General features: G+C 42.1%; 1 protein-coding gene across 8 annotated transcripts in view; it reads left to right on the top strand.

The window, feature by feature from the left end:
- The window catches only part of MEF2D (myocyte enhancer factor 2D), a 151,766-nt gene that overhangs the window by 75,020 nt on the left and 60,785 nt on the right, over positions 1-15,961 (top strand). Inside the window, exon 1 of one of the 8 annotated variants that reach the window (XM_063439469.1) lies at positions 6,025-6,255. The exons of 4 other annotated variants lie outside the window; for them this stretch is intronic. The gene's annotated coding sequence lies outside the window, so the exon portion shown is untranslated. Of the gene's footprint in view, positions 1-6,024; positions 6,256-6,425; positions 6,481-8,673; positions 8,694-15,961 lie in introns of those variants that run through there. 3 more of the 8 variants (XM_063439463.1, XM_063439465.1, XM_063439466.1) reach the window with 3 other exon arrangements.

Raw genomic sequence — 15,961 nt, 5'->3', positions numbered from 1 at the left:
TCATACACACTCACACTGCACTCATACACACTCACACTGCACTCATACACACTCACACTGCACTCATACACACTCACACTGCACTCATACACACTCACACTGCACTCATACACACTCACACTGCACTCATACACACTCACACTGCACTCATACACACTCACACTGCACTCATACACACACACTGCACTCATACACACACACACTGCACTCATACACACACACACTGCACTCATACACACACACACTGCACTCATACACACACACACTGCACTCATACACACACACACTGCACTCATATACACACACACTGCACTCATATACACACACACTGCATTCATACAAACGCACACTGCATCACACATACACACACTGCACTCATACATACACACACTGTATTCATACACACACACACTGCATTCATTATATACACACACTGTAAATAAATATTCAATTAATATAATTTTTTGAGGATCTAAATTTACCAGTAGCTGCTGCATTTCCCACCCTAGTCTTATACTCGAGTCAATAAGTTTTCCCATTTTTGGGGGGGGGGGGTAAAGTTAGGGGCCTCGGCTTATATTCGGGTCGGCTTATACTCGAGTATATACGGGTATTTACTTTTTAAATATTCTGATTAATATAACGTAAATACGACCAGTTCCCTTTATGTTTGTTAATATGAAGAAAATCGGAAAAATCCTTGTAGGAGCCAAAAGGTTATAGATGAAGGTTTCTTCCAGGAGAGGTGTCAAGTACAAGCTGAGAGCCCCAGGCCTGTAGAAGCCAGTGGTAGCAGCTCAATGAGATTCATTTCCCATGAGTCTTAGTCAGCCTTAAGGTTTACAAACATCTATAGGGTCAGGCCTAGCCATTGCTGGTATGGGCCAGTACATTGTGGAATGCCCAGTACTCTTTCAACAATACCATGTGGCCAATAACACTTTCATGGCCACAGCCGGGTCAAGGGGATATGTGAGTCACAGCGTGTGATGCAGTGACCCTCCAATCCTACAGAAAATTCAAAGATCGAAGACAGTGAGCGGAGAGGACTTGTTTAGATTTCAAAGTGCTGGAGTAATGGACAGCAGTCCATCTGAATATCTGCTAGGATGTTGTGTTTAAACATCCTAGTGCAGCTGATAAACAGGATACTCGTCATAAGAGCTAACACTCTGTAGCTAGATAGAGCAGAGCCAATGACCTGTTTCCTCTTTCCTTTAATGTGTCTTTAGTGTAGGTTTTATGAAACTCACATGGATACTTTTTTCTTCTGATGTTTAATTTACTTAACTCTTTTCCCCCTTCGCATGAAGATTATTAATGCTTCCTGATCTTGGAGCATTTTAGGCAGAAAAATTAAAGTTGGAAAAAGTAAAAAGTTTCCCAAATTTTGGATTTTTTTTGGGAAAAAAATGTTCACTTCAACTCCGTTATATCGCCCTCCAGGCAGTTTTAAAACCCACCACAATGCGCCGTTTAGTGAACAGACTCCCCGTAGAATTTGGTCTTTCTAAGTGCACACGCCCCTTAAACAAAATTAAAAAAAAAACAGGTTGTAATAGTGAAACAATGATAATTTTTATTTAATTTTTGTCTTCGTAGATGGGCTCTGAGCCATGTTTTTTTTCTCTCCCCCGACATTTCCTTTTCCTGTGTAGTTACTGCATTCATGACATAAAACATCTCATCAATAAATCTTAAATATTCTCCTTCTTTGCTATACTGCGATTTCCATACACTTAACCAAAATCCTAACTCCCATCATGTGATCACTGCAAGAGGGGTGCTGCGGCAGTCTGGGTTCTGTGGTTAATTGGAGCTTTTTAACACCCAAGGCTAGAAAAGAACCCAGATCCGATTTGGAGAGTGCTTTGTCTGGGTGTCAGAGTATAATCTTATCTTTACCTATCTGTAACATTAGCCAGTGTTCTGATCAGGATGGCAAGTTGCTGTTTGTGTTGGGTGACCTCTGCTTGAATTGTGGGGGAAGTTAATCTGAAATAAACCATTTTTCCAACCATTGATAAGGTGTGTGAGTGTGGGGAGTGTGGGGAGTGTGGGGGGGGGGGGGGGGGGGGGGGAGTGGGGAGGATGTTTGGGATGTTTGCTGTCTTTGTGCATTGGCCCAGTTTCTTAAGTATTACATTATTCTATGTATCTTCTTTTAAATTCATTTTCTACAAATTGATATTGCTGTTTGTGTAGTGCCAACATTGAAAACTTAGTGAACAAATTGCAGAGGTGGCTAATGAGCGATCCAAAACTATTTCAGGACTACTTTTTTGGCCATCCATGAGTTGTTCTATCATTTTTTTAAATGCTAATATTTTAACTATTATTATTATTATTTATATAGCGCCAACAAATTCTGTAGCGCTGTACAATGAGTGACTAGGATCTCTGTTTATAAAAGATATTAAGCAGCATTCTCATTTCAAGTGAGTAAGTTATTCCATGTGTGATGCCCTTAAGGAGGAAAACAGATGTCTCGATAATTTCTTGGCTGTCCCACCTTTGAAATGTATAAACTAACCTGTGATGTTGTGCCTCCGGTTTCTCGGCGAGTGTTGTTTGCAGCTTGCGTTACCCAGTGAAGGCCGACACTTCACTTTTTATTTTTACTTTTTTATTTTTATAAAGGGCCTTTATATAAGGCCGAAGATTTTCAAGCACCTCACAGCTTCCGATCTGAAAAAAAAAAAAAGAGCGGATAGCTTTGATGAACACCTTTTTCTAACGTGTCACTCGGAGATGTCAAGTGTGGTATTTTTACCATTTCTGTTGCAAAAACCTCGTCATCAAAAAGCTTTTAATATACATCTTTAGGGGGGTTTTACTGGCTCAGAAAAGACGAACGTTCAGAAATTCGAGTTAACAGCAGACTAGTGACAAGGGTTTGTAAGGTGAAGCATATAGTTTGTATAATCTGTCTTCCTTTTAAAAATCTCGACCAGGGTTATCTGTAGTCTGGCAAAGCATTATGGGAGACTTTGCTCCATTACGACTTAAACGCTAACCGTTGTTTCCCTGTGATTGAGAGCCATGTCTGCTAAGCTGTCTTTGGCACATTACTGCAAAAAGAAATTAAAAAATACCTCCAAACGTCTCCCTATAACGAATTTTACTTTCACGTACCGTTAGTGTCACACCTGAACTTCTAATATTCTCGATAATGCCAACAGGGCAACTAAATATCATCGAAAAGAAAAAGTTACCTGCGCTCTCTCCTTAATCCCTATGTATATTTAGACAAACTAAGGTCATTTAGTTGCTCCAATGGCCATTGGAGGGAATGCCCGCCTGCCAACGTCAAGGCAGACCCCCCTAGGCGGGTCCTAACACTGACCCTTCAGCCTGCTTCCTTGAGCTTCTGGCAAAGATATCTCTAATGAGACAGAGAGGGGTATTTTTTTTATATACTTATTAACCCTTAATTAATTACGGTGGGCATTCCCTCCAATGGCCATTGGAGCAACTAAATGACCTCCATTTGTCTAAATATACATAGGGATTAAGGAGAGAGCGCAGGTACCTTTTTCTTTTCTTTGGTTTTTACTATATATTGGGGCTGATGAGTACTGTAGTCATTGCTGCCGGCCCAGTAGTGATGGGAGTGAGCGCAGGACTCTTTTTGTATTTGTAACTATTATCATCGATGTGGAACAGGTGGTAGGCTAGTTCTGGCATTCCAGATTCTCGAACATTTTCTATGAAGGATCAATATGGCCTTCTTCGTGTATCCCTGATCTAGAATCTTGCAAACCAAAAGTTAGGCAAAGCTCCCTTCTGCTTACTGCTAATCAAGTGGAAACTTCCCCTGTCCTAGACCTCCCTGCATGGCGTTGATTAAAACTGAAGCAATTTATAAATATTACATAGCTGTAAGCCTGCACCTTTTTCCCAGACCGCAGAGGAAGTACAAGAATTTATATACTGTGGATATGCTGATACAAAGTTCTGATCCCATGTAGAAGAATGAGGATCTCCTTTCTGGTTGGAACCGAGAGATTTCATATTTGTTTAAGGTGTTACCTATATACTAGCGTGACTTTGTACTACCCCTTTGAGTATTGTATGATACTTGGTGTCATTGCTGGGATTAAATAAATATTGATGAGGATAATTTCCCTGTATCCTGAATTCCACATGAATGTTTCGCTATGTAGTAACCCTGCAGAGACCTCACATCTAGTTCAGTCCGTCACCGGGGGTGGGGGGGGGGGCGCATTGCTCTGTGTGACAGGTAGTGACAATACAGACAGCTGGCAGAGTGCGAGCAATGCAGGGCACAGGCAGGGGGGTCTCCTATCCCACCCAGGAACCTGCTCACTTTGAGGACACTCCAAGGTTACCCACATAGAAATGTATTTTTCAGTTTAAAAACCCCCCAAAACAATTATAAGGGCTTGTGTTTATAGATGTTGGTATATATGTAATACAATCAAGGCAACTGTCTTAAATACCTTCCTTATATTTTGTGTGTATTTGTTTTGAGTTTGACCCTTATTAAATCAGAGAGGGTTGAACAGCACTGGAAACTGAAACTGGTTCCAAATGCACTTTTACATTAGAGAATTTGAATGCTAGCTCTTTGGATCAGGGCATATATTGCATGTCAATCTCTCATTTTCACTTACTCCAAAGACCGCAGGGGACCTTACACATTGGACACACAAATGTCTTCTATCTGCGTGGGAGGCTCTTTGTTTTTTATATACAGTATATTCATTTCTCCTTGTGAAAGGTACATCTGAACGATGACATGATGTAAACATGGGGAGCAAGTATCTGAGCTAGGGATTCTGGGTAGATGTTGCCCACTTTAAATATGGATCGTTACAGCATATATAGAAAGCTGGCAGCCAGGTCCCAAAACAAAAATGCAAATTAGTTGAAAAATGAGAGCTGGATAATGTGTTGCTGATGGAATCAACTCCATGTAAGAGTGGGTAAAACCTATATATTGTGTTGGTAAATCCCCGCAGAATATAGATCATCAGTTCTATTTACCCCATATTGATACTCACAGCTTCTCATAATGACGGACATGTGTCACTCATTTGCAGTCGCCATGTTTGCCGTTTTTCCCGCGGGCACCAGATTTGCACTGATTGGTACAGACGCGCACACCATGTTTATCCCGAGTCCCTTTAACACCGATAGTTTGGGAAATGTTTTGTAGTTTGTAGTTTTGTTGTTTCTGGAGGTTGCCAATTAGAAGACGTTTTTAAAAAGGTTCACAATGTAACAAATAACTGAGTGTTTCCGGTGTGCTAAATCCCCTCTAAGACTTCCCCACTTCACATTAGTCTAAAATCATTAAGCTCAAACTGTGAAAGAATTGAGAGGGGAATTGCAAAGTTTGGGGAAGGGGGCAAGGTTGTGGCGAAATCAGCCGATTAAAAACTCAACTAATATCTTTATTTTGTCCTTGGTTACAATTTTATGAATAGAATATTGAATTGCAAATTTCTGGCAAACACAGCCAAGCTTTTAGTGAATTTATCCAAATCCGCTATTCTTTCCTAAATGTTACCATTCAAACATTCCCACTCTGCTGATTGTTCTTTCTTGGCAGTTTATTTGCTAAATTGTCCTCCTACTGGTTAAAACTTAACACTTTTCTAACCTTTTTTAATTTCTGGCCCACTGAGCTTGCACTCTATGAATTAATCAATCTTCTGACGTCACATTGACCATAATTCTTTAATCCAGGATAAGAAATGTCCCTGGATGGGGTTGAAGGATGGTTGTCCCCATTAATAATGATGCACAGTATCACTGCTTGTTTTCTGAAAACTTTTGCTACTGGCCAGGAATTAGAGGGGGAGGGAGCTGGACCAGTTAAAATCACACTAGAAAGGAAATAAACTGAGCGGCTTCTTTCAACAGCTGTTTTTAGGCAGGAGGCATACCCCTCCTTCCCCCTAAAGCCATACCCTCCTCTCACTCACACACAGACACCCCCTCCCAGTCACCGCATCTGTCACTGCCCTTTACTCGCTGACAAGGCAGAGGTCTCGCTGTCACTCAGGACAAGCAGTGTGGTGTATTTTACTGGGGGGGTGCGGGGGGGACACCTTCCATGCTGCCCAGCGACAGACTGCAAACAGTTGGTTTATTGGTGGTTGGGGCTGGTAAGATCTATCAGGGCCACCACAAGCCACCGAGTCGTAGGCTCTCTCGCTTCTTTCTTTTTGGAAGCCACTTGCCCAAGGAAGAGACCTGTAAGGACTGTCACTTAGACTTCTGGCAGTAAGTACACTCTAGTTTCTTTTTTTTTTCTTTTTCCTGTAGAGCTCACACAGCCTGCTCAGAGTGTGTGCTTGTCATCTGTAACGCGGCTCAAACCATTGCCTGTGCTCTCCTTATAAGGCATGGCTTATGGTATACACTTAAGGCTTGTAATCTCCCGGAGCTAGCTTGGCACACAGTGGACGAGGCCTGAACGATGACCAGCCCGTGGGTTAGTTACTCTGGGTGAGCTCTCAGCAAGTGCAGAATAGGCCCAGCTAGCTCTGCATGCCCAGCACAGACATTAGACTTGTTTACAATCCTCAAGCCGTGTTTCACAGTTTCAAGGCTGGAGAGATCGGAGTGTTGTAACCCTTCCCATTCTGCTGTCGATCCAGTTTTCTTCCTAAGGGAGGTTTATAGACGTAGGTCATGTCTGGATCTCTAGCTGTGTTTTTAAGCCGCTTTAGGAGCAGAGCTATATCCCTGTACTCAAGAGCAATGTGTGTTTGTTTATATCAGTTGTCTAGGGATCCTCTCTGCATAACCTTTAAGCAGACTGAGCATTATGGGGGATGTAGTTCAAGCGTTTGCTCAAGTTAGCCATGACTGATTTATGGATATTTTAGTTTTTTCTCTCCCCTTTTTCCTTGTATAAGTCTGCTGGTATATCATTGACCAGGTTCTGCCATAAATATGTATTGTAATATGGGTTAATATGTGAGACTGGCGTTTTGCAACAATATAAAGATGTTCTATATTTAGTGCAGTTACTGTAATGTGAATTATATCCATCACTGCTCTGTCTATTAGATTGCAAGCTCTTCTTATATCTCTATTATTTCTTTCATTTCTTACAATCCCTCTTCAATGTGTATCTCTATTACATTTAGTGTAGCCACAGGTGGGAATTTTTATTTGGCACCCCATTATCTTCATATAAATACATGTAGATGTGAATTAGATTTAACCTTTGATGTTCCCTGTCTCCTGTAAATCCCATGAGCATGTGTTGTGCCGAGTCTCGGCCAGAAGTTGTAATCTGTATATTTGGACAGAATAGCCGTAGTCTGATGAAGGTAAAATTATCGCGAACGTGTGAACAGGGCCTACATTGGCGCTGGGTCAGTACAGTTTATTTACATCGTATAAAACCACAGCATATTCTGCTTATTAATCTGCCACGTCTGCCAATCCTGATGGCTGGTATATCAAACTGGTACCTATATAGCCTTGTTTATCGGTTTGCAGTCTTTTGGGTCTCAAACTTTTATTGGTCTCAATGGATGAGAGAGCTTGAAGGGATTAGGTGGAGGAACATTACTGCTTTAGAGACCCTGATCACATGGGCATGAACATTGTTTAATTTATTGTCCCTTTCTGGCTTTAATCTGTGTTTGGGCATTTTATGGGCACTCGAGGCTGTTCCCTTGTTGTCATATTCAGTCCCAAGCAGGAGAATAGAAGGAAGGTGCCTTGGCTCCATCCATAGTGTATCTTTGGGCATCCCTTTAGTAGAAGGCGCCCAAATATGATGTCATAGCATGCGCATGTATTCACTGCAACAAACACCATAGAGGGGAGGCAGAGGTGAGAGGTGACATTATAATGTCCCTTACACTAGAACACCAGGACATGTTTTGGTCGGAGTTCAAACACTTTTCAAGCAGTTTGCCATCTATGGCCTTGGTCTGGACAACTCATGGCTCTCGATTCTTTAATGGAATATTCTCTCTGATTTTTAGTGTTCACTAATTAATGTTTAAATCACAGTCCTCGTCTCCCTTACCATCAAGTCCTTTGTGGATTGTCCTGGTTATTGACTGTCAGCAGCTCTGTAGATCCCTAAGCAGCGAGACCTCCCATGTTGGAGCATCTTTGGTCCTTAAAGAGATTAAGGGGAAAAGTTGGAAATCGGAGCCTTTTTTACGGTGCCAAATGTAAACCGTTGTATTGAAGGCCTGTTCCCCACTCCCAGCACCCTCTGCAGAGGAAGCTGTAACGTGAACAGTAAGGGGAAAAACATGCAAGACCGCACAGAATGACTTCCTTATTTCATGTCTTGTTTTGTTGAAGAAATTTGGTCATGGGGGAACGAGCGTGGGGGGGACATATTTAAGAGAAATGTTTTAAACATTTTAATTCAGTTTTTTTTTTCTTTGTGTAACTTCTCACACACCGCATATTGTTTATGTTTAGTCCAGCAATCTTGGGTACAGGATACATTGCATAGAGCGCACAGGTGTGTGGCAATGAAGAGGTTAACCTGCAGGCTCCCAGATCCTGTTAAATAGACAGGTTGTATGTTTTTGTAGGGTTTTTTCCTTCCCATGAGTGTTGACCGGCAGCAGCTGAGAGGCAGCTGTCCACTTATATTTCAACTTCTCCAAAGACTCATGTTGGCGTCTGTCGTGAAAGCAGCACTGTTTTTAATGGGATCTCGCAGCGTCCTGCGCAAGGTAAAAAAAAAACCTTTGGTGCCTGTTGAAATAAACTTTGAAACATATATATGCTTATTCGCTAAGGTGAGAAGTGCCAGGAATTCAAAGTAAATGGCAAATTGTAGACCACAGAACCCGCACTGAAAACACAGCTGACCTGGTACATTTTCACATGTTGGCCTAAAATGCTAAATTCCTGGCAGTTTATACTTTAGTAAATAAGCCCGTTATTGTATACACGTAGACTTTTACACAAAAAGAGTTGCAGGAATTTAGGGCATTGTGGTTCTTAAACCAGGTTAGTTTCAATTCATTTTTTATTTTAATTTATTGATTGATTCAGTTGATGTAGGTGTATTTGATCTTCGATACATACAGGGTTATTCACTACAGTGAGAATTGTTAGGAATTCAAAGCAAATTTCACATTTAAGACAAACATAGCTGAATGGGAAAATGACGCTCACGGTTTGGCTGTGTTTTGCCTTAAGTATAAAATTTGCATTGAATCCACTGTCCCCATTTAACCCTTTATTCTCCATTTCGTAAGTGTGTGTGAATTCCAATTCCCTGGCTTCAGAGATTGGCGTTTAATGGGAATGATGGTGTTACTGTAAATTCTAAAATCTTGGCCATATAAAAAAAAAAAAAAAAAAAAGGTGATCTGACCATTTCTTTTCCTCCGTATAGCTGCGAGGATTTTGCTTTAAATCCTTTGCTCTTTAGTCTTTACAACAAGTAATCTGCAATTTTACGATTTGTCACAAAGTCACTGCGCCTAAAATGGACAGAGGGCCATTATTCTAATAACCAAGTGTAAAATGATAGCAAGCAGGGTAATGATTCAAGATGCACTTCTTCCAGTAAGCTGTCGCTCCTGCGAGATGTGTTACTGTTGCTCGCTCTCTAAAGTCTGCGAGCTGTTTCTGCGCAGTCTGGCTGCGGCGTATTGTTCTGTGATCCAAACACTTTGGTCCACTGGATCTTGGCGAAGGATTTCCATAAAGCAAGTATCTCCAACCCCCCAGCTGTTGCTAAACTACAATTCCCATGGTTCTCTGCCTAACTATTGCACTCAAACAATTCTGGGAGTTGTAGGCCGTCAGCATCCGGGAGGCCAGACTTTAGTATTTGATTTGTGCTCTGTGTAATGTAAGATATCTTGAACCATGGAGACAGTACTGCTAGGTACATCTGATGCCGTTGTGGCTCTTCCAGTGCAGAGTGCTCAAAGCCCTCTGACACTGAGATTGGCAAATGTTTGTAAAAGTTAACCTCCCGCTTATATATTTACGAGCAATTTATATACTTATTTATTTTGTTAGGAGCTAGGAAACCTTACCTTTCATTTTTTTCTTTGTAGAATAATCATAGGGCCACACATGGCGTTTTAAGAACACCGACTCCTTGGCGTTTTTAAACCCCCATGCATTGCCATATGGCTTGTGCGACCACAAGTGGTCGGTTCTCTGCCTGAAGGTCTAGTGTTACCTGTTGGTATGTGCTTACATGCCTTTTAAACACTTTGCGAAGGGCAGAGGCAGCATTTCTTTCATGGGGAGGAGGTACCAGGGGTCACACTGTGTATGCGGAGGTCAGCAGAAAGACAACTGTACCGAACGAGGGTAGTGGATTCATGGAATATTTTCCCAGCAGCAGTGGTAGCATGGGATATTTTACAGAGACGAAGAAGGCCTTGGCCTGATCAAATTCATGCTGCCTTAAACAAGCTACACCATGTGTATTGCTGACCCGTCCGTCAGGTATTCCCCTTGTAGTTTTCTGTTTTTATTTTTAGGTAGTTTATGATTTGCTCCATGCTAGGGGCCCCGTGGCTACCTGCTATGTTGACCCTCTTCTTGGGAATCTTAACAAAGGGCCCCTTCTTCGTGCTGCCAATGTCTGCTCCGGATCAGCGCTCAGGAGATGCTGAGACTGCAAGTTGCTCAGAGCGCCTCCTTGTCTGCTCGATTGGAAACAGATCACACGTGTGCCAGCCACTCCTGGGTGCCCATCCCCTCTCTACAGCCAGCATGGGCACCCTGCGGAGAGCGATGGGGAAGGAGCTCTAAATCATTCCTTTTACTTAGGACAACTTCATAGAGATCTTTATCCTGAACACAAGTGTCTAGAGAACCATGAAGTCGTAGGAAGCCATTTTTAATGATTATTATTATTGATAAGGCACCAACATATTCCACAGCGCTGTACAATAGATAAAACGTAAGCAAGTGCTGACAAATCTCGGCAGATGGGAGGCAGAGCAATCAGTGTAGGTGAGGAATCCCCACATCCCGGCACGGCAGTGTCCAATTGGAATGAGCCGTTTTATTGCCACGTAACTCAAGGAAGTCAAACAAAGAACAAATGGCCGGACAGTCCTCAATGTCATCTGGGAAAATGCTGCAAACTCCTCTCACAAAAGCCGCCATTTAATATGCCTCATGGCTGCCGTGCAGCTGTCTGGTCAGCTGAACACAACCTGATTCACAACTGGCAGTCTGTGTTAACCCTTGGCATGCCATGTCCTACTCCGGCACGGCAGGGGTTAACTGCTCCCCATTGTGTTGGCTTGTGGAAATGACAAGACTGAATATCTCGCTTTATTCTGTTTCGATTGTATCTCTATTTTTATCCATCTGTCTGTCTTTCTAAATCTGCCTTTCACTCTTTTCGAAGACGCTGTACAGTCGATTGCATGTAAGAATTTACAAAAAAAAAATCCGTCCCTATAATCCTACTTTTCCAGAGGGAATTTCGTGAACAGACCGTTTGCCTAATGTAAGGTAAAACAGCAGGAAAGGTCTGATAAACTCTGAAACTTCAGCTCCGAAAAATAAAAAAATCAAGGGTCAGCAATGACTCAGGGAATAGTGAACACAGCATAAAACCTGGGCATTTATTGTCCGACTTCACGCCGTTCCAGTGGCCTTTCGTAGAGGCCTGCGCGGTGACTTTGCAAACATAACCAAACTGTGAATTGAAGCGTAGATTTCTAAGATTGCAGATTTCCAGCAAATATCAAATGTATTATTAAAACAGGAAAAGAAGAGGTTCTAGATTATAAGATCACATTGCACTTGGATGTGTGAGTTCACTAATGGCAGTATATTGTGTGATTTAGTACCAGCATCCCTTCCTGCTAAGGCACTGTGTCTAGATTTTTGCTTGATATCAGCTATCTGCAGAAATCTAGGTCAGGAACATAATTTCTTCCCTCCGGGGGTTGCTTGAATCAGACCTCAATTTTTCTTTTTGCGTCTCCGTAGGATTGTACTTAGATTGTTCAGTCTCCCCTCCTAGAAACTAATTGCGATGAGCGATGAAGGCTGGTAGCGAACACCTGGTCGCCTAAAGCGTTTCACCCTCTGTGCCATCCTCTGCCCTTGCAGGATGGCAACAAGCACACTTCTTGCAGGCAGCCTTGGAGCAAGCAGGAACGACTTTTATCCCAGTCTATAAAAATACCCCCCCCCCCCCCCCTGCATAAGATATAGATTGATTATGTAGAACATTTTGCTGCTATCTCTTTAGCACGCCATTTCACTTTATAATGTGGTGTGGATCACCACGATTTAATGGACAGCCCTGTACCTGTAAAGATAATTCGGTAGTATCGATATTTTTAAAGAGAATTAATGTTTCACTTTAGAAAATCACAGTTTAGTCTGAAGCGTATGTCCCGGGACAGACTTAAAAACAATAAAAATCTCTATGTATTCTTACTGGTAAAAAAACATTTGGAATAAATAAATATAATTCCTTTGTGTAGACCTTTCTGTGACATCGCTGGGAGATGTGAAGCAATATCTGTCCCTATTGGTGACATTCTGATCGTAGCGTCTAGTTAATGAATATGCCATTCTCATTGTATCTATTTTTTTCATATTATCATATCCAGTAGACGAGTGTTTGAAATACTAACAGGGCATTACATTTCCACTCGCCTATTAAAGTAATTCACCATGAGTTGTGCCATGGACCCTCCAGGCCTCTGGTGGCATGTAACTTTTAAGCCTGGCTCGTAGCACAGGGCTTGGGATTTTGAGCTCTGATTATGTTACATTTAGGGACTTGTTCATCACGCGATTTGTAGTGAATTGAAATGTGAATTTGAAATTTAGACTTAATATCCAGACCGTGACGGTGGCAAAAGTTTTCCAAATTTGCACTTTCAGCCGGTATTTTGCAATTCGGTTTTCAATTCACTACAATCAGATGATAAAGGAGTGCCCAAAGCACCTTAAACCATGAGGAATTCATGGATTTTGCTCTCAATGTCCATGACTTTTAATGGCAAAATTCACACACACATTGTGCTCATCTCAGAAATATATCACACAGAACCGCTTTGCCAGTGTGGACATTATCGTGGCACAGAGCCCATTTCCAATGTCACCCGGGATGCAGGGCTTAAACATCACAAAAACACAAGCATACCGTTTTACAACAGCTCTGAGCTGCGGGAGATCGCATGGGGTCTTTACACTATGTTTACATGTATTTTGCTCCTGAATTTTTTTTGTCAGCTTCATTGCCTTTTTTGTCAAGGAATCCACATCTTTGCATGAAAAAAATAAGCTATTCAGGAAAAAAAAATACCCCCATGTATTTTTCAAATATTTTGCTTGGTACATCAAAAACCATCCTTACTCAGAGACGGACTACTAGCCTTTTGCTTGCAAGTTCTAACCAACTGTGCTATTTGCTCCCTGATCTAAATTGGCCTGTATGTGTTGGAGAAGGCATGTGCTTTTTACCATTTACATTGTTTGCCAGACTTTCCTGCCAAATGATGCTAATTAATTTACCCCCCTGTGTGATGGTTGACTATACATGTCTGACTCTTGAAAAGGAGTCCAACTTTTTCTGTTTTTAAAGCCTGGGTACTAGAGAATACGGAACATAATATGGCAGTGACCCTTATAAGGTTCACTCCGTCATTGCCTTGGTGACGTGTCATTGGATACTCGGTGTTCTCATTTAGAACACAGACACCCAGGCGCAGACTGTTAGTCCAGCGAATCTGATGCAATCATATACAGTATTGCAGTATCAAATTTGTTCATTGAAATATATCATATAGTACTTATTATGCTGCTTTCTATTTTCTTGTTTGTTTGCATTGATATTTTGCCTTTTGCATTAATGAGTGGCAATGATTTGCTGCCAAACCAGTAACGATACCCCTAAACCTGATTTGCATTGTTTTACAGCCCTCTGGCATTGCTAGCCAACATTGGCACCCCGTATGTTTCTAAACCGCATTTCCAATCATTCTCAGTCTGCCTCAAGCCCAAGGCATGCAAAAACATCTGGACTAATATTTACTGCTCTACGGCATCGGTAAAGGACCATCCTTGCTCCGAGTGAGGGCAGACTGGGTTGGGTGCTCAAGACCGACTGAAAGCTTCAGAACAGAATCTCTTGGCCCAGTGCCTAGGGTTCCTGGCACTCTCATGCCATTAGTCATCCAGCAAAAGGTCTCTTTCATGAGACAGAAGTTGAACAGGTGAAAGAGACCTTGGTCACCACTGTTTGCTTCAGTTTCCATGGATGCAACTGCAGATGTCCCTGCGGTGACCATGACGGGGGACATTTACAATCAAAGCCTCATAAACCCACAATTTGTAATACGAGATCTGGAAGTTTCAAACACTTTTTAATTGCATTCAATTAGGATAAATTCATGAATTGCAGTGTCACATTATTAACCCCTTAAGGACACATGACGTGTGTGACACGTCATGATTCCCTTTTATTCCAGAAGTTTGGTCCTTAAGGGGTTAAGCTGGAGCTGTAGACCAATGTTCTTCTTACGCGTTGTTAGAAGATTGTTCTGTGTAGTTGCTGTTTATGCTAATATAACCGTGTACCACCAGCAAGAGCAACAACGTAGCGGAGGGAGAGAGCAAGGCAGGTGGACTCTCTGAAGCGCTCATGTCAGTCCGATGATGTCATTGCCTTCTTTTGGGACTGACACTCAATAACAGGCCACGGCATGTAGGGGTTTCAAGTTCCTAAATGCTTTCCCTGCATTTGGACATTTCCGTTGATAGATTCTAAAGCGCTTCCCTAAATGCAGCCAGTTTTAATAAATACATACAAACACATTTTCAAATCACCACCTCATCCTGTTCCGGGCATTTTCCTGCAAGGGTTTTGCATCAAGAAACCCAATCTCTTGTAACAGCTGGTTTTGTTCCCAGGGAACGATTTAGCAGTTTCTGCATGTTCTCCACAAACTGACAGAATAATGACAGATCCCAAACGCATGCGATTGATTCAATCCAGTTCCGGCTTTTGCTCACTGCGTCATATAAAAAGGTCTGAAGATCCAGCTAATGCTGCCCATCTTAACCCATTTTTTTTGTTTAGTTTTTTTTCTTTCAAACATCCATTTCTTTAACTTAAGAGTTGAGGGAAAGGGGTTTGGTGATATATGGAACACTGGTCATTTTTAAAGATCCCCTGTAGCTTTGGCCTCCGTTTGTGATTTCCCTGTCCAAAGCCCTGCTAAATTTCCATGACAGTAGTGGTTGCCACCTTAATTGAAGCAAGTAGAAATTACGGACCTTTAAAGTCTTCTTCGTAGTTTAAGGAACTCTAGTGAGCTGTGAATCATAAAATATTACTGCCAACACCAAACATTTTTGAGTATTTTTTGAGAATCTCAAAGCATATACTTTCCACTTGGTTACGACACAAAATGGCTTCTAATTAGTTCTGTCTGGCTCCTGAACAATCCAGATATTTATAGTCCCTGCTCTGTTCCTACAACATACTACAGGATTGCTCGAAATCGATGCAGAATTTAGAATCACGTTGCGTACAGGAGTCAGCAAGTCTACATCTGTTGAGGACCTAGAAATCTAAGCCCCATAAGGATGATAGTTAGTAGCCATGGCTACCTGGAGTTTTGGCATTCATAGATGTTTTACGTGGTTTGATTCTGAAATGGCACATTTTGTCTTGCATGGCTCTCGGCTCTCTTTGGCGCGAGGGGTTAACCGTCTCTAGGCAGAGCAGGGAGACAGGGTGGTCTCCCTAGAGTTTTGTTGCTCTCTCACATACACTGCCATGTCTATGCCTTTCCCACCTCCCACAGCATCAAGGAGGCTGAGACCTTGGAGCTGTTGCGTGGCGATAGTCGCCATGGAAACGAGTGCATGAGAATCCATGTGCCGAGTGTGTCTGGATCACTCTGTGTCTGACTTCAAGTGAAGCAAGATAAGGCGGAGAATGGCGGCACCGGGAGGAATGGAGAGACAGCTGCTTCAGGGGCCA

The sequence above is a fragment of the Pelobates fuscus genome, chromosome 13, assembly GCF_036172605.1.
Source record: "Pelobates fuscus isolate aPelFus1 chromosome 13, aPelFus1.pri, whole genome shotgun sequence".
NCBI lineage: Eukaryota > Metazoa > Chordata > Amphibia > Anura > Pelobatidae > Pelobates > Pelobates fuscus.
The sequence above is the reverse complement of the archived record's forward strand: the minus strand, read 5'-3'. Positions and strand labels throughout refer to the sequence as shown.